The 4,340-nt window shown below is 44.3% G+C and overlaps 1 protein-coding gene across 2 annotated transcripts in view; it reads right to left on the bottom strand.

Moving 5' to 3' along the window:
* LOC101862183 overlaps window positions 1–4,340 on the bottom strand; it is a 12,871-nt gene that overhangs the window by 5,466 nt on the left and 3,065 nt on the right. Inside the window, exon 1 of one of the 2 annotated variants that reach the window (XM_013082509.2) lies at window positions 3,524–3,825. The exons of the other annotated variant lie outside the window; for it this stretch is intronic. The gene's annotated coding sequence lies outside the window, so the exon portion shown is untranslated. Of the gene's footprint in view, window positions 1–3,523; window positions 3,826–4,340 lie in introns of those variants that run through there. 2 annotated transcript variants of the gene reach the window in all.

The following is a 4,340-nucleotide window of genomic DNA, read 5'->3' as shown; positions in this document are numbered from 1 at the left end:
AAGAGAGAGAGAGAGAGAGAGAGACAAACAGTGACAGGGGAAAAGAAGGAGTCAGACAGAGAGACGGCAGCAAAGAAAAATCGATCTGTGCTCTCTCGGTGGTCCCAACCGGCTTGGCTCCCGGGGGTTACGTCACTGCTAACAGATATTATACATAACATGCATGTTATATTTACGTCCGCGCGGTCAATGTCAGGTCACGGGCGTGCGTTGTGGTCGTAAGTCCCAGGCCACCCCACACCCAGCCACTCCGTTACATAACGTCACACCTCTAGGTGGACAGTCTTACCACAGTTTGGTCAACATTGTCCTACCTACCTACCTATACCCACCCCCAAGAGGCCAGACGAGGCGGCGAGCGGGTATCGCTACCCCGTAAGATTCCCTAACACTTACATGCCATAATATTTGTTTTGCTCATTTGAGTGAACAGAAACACGCTTTAAATTTTAGTTTTAGTAAGAACTTTACGGCACTTGCAACACCCTAAGGTCATACAAGTGAGTAAAGAGTTCCTCATCCACAAAATTACGGTCATTTTGGTGCAGCAAGGAAAAGGTAAGACACAGAGACAAAAAAACAACAAAGAGAAACAAAAAGAAGACCTTCCAGTAACTGTCTAGAAAACCCCGCGGCTTATGTTATGAAAGCACGGGTTTATAAAATATGTTATATCACACGCTCAGCATTATCTATAGCCTGAGTGTTCAGCACCTCCAAAAAACACTTCACAATTTTCCCCTCGCTCCTCGCTCGTGTAGCTCATCAATTGGTTTTTTTTGTGGGTTTGTGTGGGTGTATTTATTGACTGGAATGCTTTACGCCCCCCCCCCCCCCAAATCAAAGCAATTTCCATCATTTTCTGTGCGAGTTTCTTCGACCCACTTTGTCAGGGCCATGTCGCGGCGAGTCAGATACAGCATCATGGCACACACTGGTGTTATCTAACTCTCGATTCTTCCTCGCGCCGCCCTCAGGAAGACACGACGTAGATCTAGATGGATATTGACAAACAAATTGTCGTCAACAAAGCAGGACGGTGTCAACAGAGACAAGGACAGACAAATCAGAATGAAAGATAAAGATCGACGGTACGTTTATTATCAAGGGTGTAAAGGTCAGAGTAGCATTCAACAGTTCAATGTGTACTTGACATCTTCACTGGTCGCTTTGAAGGGCAAGCGGGCTAGCCCAGATTTCAGGCGTTTCCAGAAATCTTGACCTACACCAAATGCTGGCATTGTCCTACCTACAGGAGACGTTTTGTTTCATTGTTGTGTATATTTGTTTGATTATAATAGAAAAACTCTCATTGTCTTTAAAAGACATTGAACAAGGGGCAAAAATTTTACCTTCGATTTTCTTAAAAACAGCATTTTTCGGAATAGCCCCCTTGTGCTTAAAAGAGACCAACAGACTGACTTAACATTTTTCTTTCTTGTGGTCCACTACCTTCGCTGACCGAACTATGCGCAAGGGGAAGTTACGTAGCCTGGCCAGGTAACGAGCTGACTGTGATGTGACGTGCCAAATTGGCGCTTTGTTGGTGGTCAAGTTCACGGCTTCTGGCCGCTCTCGTAAGGTCTTTGTGCTGGTGTTTGTTTGTGGGAACATTGCTCCCCCCCCCCTCTCTCTCTCTCTCTCTCTCTCTCTCTCTCTCTCTCTCTCTCTCTCTCTCTCTCTCTCTCTCTCTCTCTCTCTCTCTCTCTCTCTCTCTCTTTTTTGGTCTGTATACTGTATAATCTCTCTCGGCGTTGTGTATGGGCGTGTTTGCCAATATTCTCTTATTGCTCAAGTTCACCGCTTCACTGGTTTCGTAACAAAAGATTTCAATTTGTCATGGGGTGGATGTTTTGTTTGTGTTTATGCGTGTGTATGTTATGTGTTGGCGTGTGTGTACAGTGTGGATTTCCATGCGTGTTTGTGTGGATCTGTGTGAGAGTGTGTGCGTGTGAATACATGCCTGTGTGTGTGAATATAGGCGCTTGTTGGTTCTAGCGTGTTGGTTCTAAGGCTGTTGTGTATTGTTATGACCCTCTTGTGATTTGGAAAACGAAAAAAACAAAAAAAACATAGGCGAGCGACACGATATTGTACGTGAAATGAAAAGGTTGTTGTTCATTTATTAAGTTTTAGTCTAACTTTCTGAGCACTGTTAAAGTGACCTTTGCCTTAGAATTTTCACAACAGTGACCTTGAGGGGTATGGCGAGAGTTAGAGAGTTTGACGTGAATGACACGAGAAATTTTATCAAGAATCAAGGCCAAGAGCGGGAACAATAAATTGTAGGCCTGCCACCATTCACGAAAGCGTGGGAGAAAAAGGCAATAGATATGAGTATGGCGCTCTACTCAGGAGAAAGACAATAGTGGTCACGATAACATTATGTAATCAACACCAAATTGTTTCCTTACGACTTTTGAGAGGGGGTGGGGGTGGAGGTGTTTTGTTTTGTTTTCGGATTACGTTTCACACAAAGTAAAGGGGAACCGGGTGACACCTAATCCCACCTGAACCGCGCGAGATTTGCGATCAAACCAGACAAAGGACTGACTATCCGTTGCGATCAAACCAGACAAAGGGCAGTCAAATGCGATCAAAGAGGAAACTCCAATGTTCCCATTTACAGCGAAACCGCGTTTTATTTGGACTCGGTGGATTCGGGTACGGTAATCGTACGTTGAATTCCTCCCTCGGGTTTTCTATTATAAAGTTTCAAGTCATTATAATTTTCTTCAATTCTGTTCTCCTTTTGTCTTTTTTTTCCTTTCTTATTTCCCGTTTTTAATTTTTTAAAAAATAAAATAACAGAAACGCTGTGAGTTGCATGTTGGTATAATTTAGCGACAGCAACACTGCCGTAGGAGAGAGACAACAGAGGGAGAGAGACAACTGTAGGAGAGAGACAACTGTAGGAGAGAGACAACTGTAGGAGAGAGACAACTGTAGGAGAGAGACAAGTGTAGGAGAGAGACAACTGTAGGAGAGACAACAGTAGGAGAGACAACTGTAGGACAGAGACAACTGTAGGAGAGAGACAGCTGAGGACAGAGACAACTGTAGGAGAGAGAAAAATGTAGACAACTGTAGGAGACATTGTCGGGAAGGCCTTCGTGTCGGGAAATATCCAGCTTAACATGACGTGACCAACAAGACATTGACTGCCGTCATAGCCAGGGCACTCACCCCCAGATTAGGAGAAAAAGAGGAGAAAAAAAACGCAGGAGGGGGAAAAAAGATGAAAGGAAGGAAAAAAAACTTCGCGAAATATTACTACCGCTGCGTGATTCGGCCTAATTGTATCACAATTCGAATAAAAGCACCTACTAACTTTTAAAAAGATCATAAATCTACTTCCCGACAGATGCAAAGTTCAAACTCATGTAAAACGGTTAAAAGGAACAAGAAAAGTGCTACAGAATACCTGAACACACAAGACGGATGTTCTTTTCCCCTCAGAGTGTCAAACTTCCGAGGCTTTGATAATTATCAAACAAACGATATAAATGTTGAACACACTTACTTGTAACATATGTGATATAAAACCTCCTTTTGTCCAACAGAGTTGCTCAATCTTCTGATGCTGGGGTAAATTAGGCCTACTGGAGACTGGTCGTTCTGATACGGGGAAGAAACTACTGTTCCCTAATAGAAGTCACAATGATAGACCTCGATGGTATTGATAGACGTCTAGATCTAGATATCTAACTTTAACGTGAACTTTGGAGGCAAAAATCAGGCGTTGTCGTTCTATCTCCCTGTGCCCAAATATGAGCCAGCTTCTCGGGGGTTCTGCTTTATATATAGCCCCGGCCGGTGACGCCGTGGACAATCTTTGGTGACGTGGTAACGCTTGTCTTTATCAATTGCCTTGTCCCTTGTCCTAAGGCAAAACCCAGGTGAAAGTGGTCACGAGATATACGGGGTTACGTGGAAAAAAGGGGGGGGGGTTTATTGTGTGGTCGCGATATTACGTGATGACGTGGTGGAGGGTTATTGTGTGCTTGGCACATTACGTCATGTGACGTAACGTGTTTCTTTGCTCCATTAAGGGGGATTGTATAATCTACACGGTTGGGTGAAATAACCACAAGCCGGAAATGTCCATGCCTGAATTCTGTTGACCAACATGTGTGAAAGTTTTCTAATGTCGTAATGGCTGCAGGTGAAGGAAGAAAGGGTGCGGGGGTCTGTCTGTCCGCGTGAATTCGAATTCATCGCTGGGGGCAGGGGGAATGGGGTGAACATTGTTTACTAGACAAAGGGGAGTGGGAAGAGAGAGAGAGAGAGAGAGAGAGAGAGAGAGAGAGAGAGAGAGAGAGAGAGAGAGAGAGAGAGAT

The sequence above is a fragment of the Aplysia californica genome, unplaced genomic scaffold, assembly GCF_000002075.1.
Source record: "Aplysia californica isolate F4 #8 unplaced genomic scaffold, AplCal3.0 scaffold00178, whole genome shotgun sequence".
NCBI lineage: Eukaryota > Metazoa > Mollusca > Gastropoda > Aplysiida > Aplysiidae > Aplysia > Aplysia californica.
Note: the sequence above shows the minus strand (reverse complement) of the source record. Positions and strands in the feature narration are given on the sequence as shown.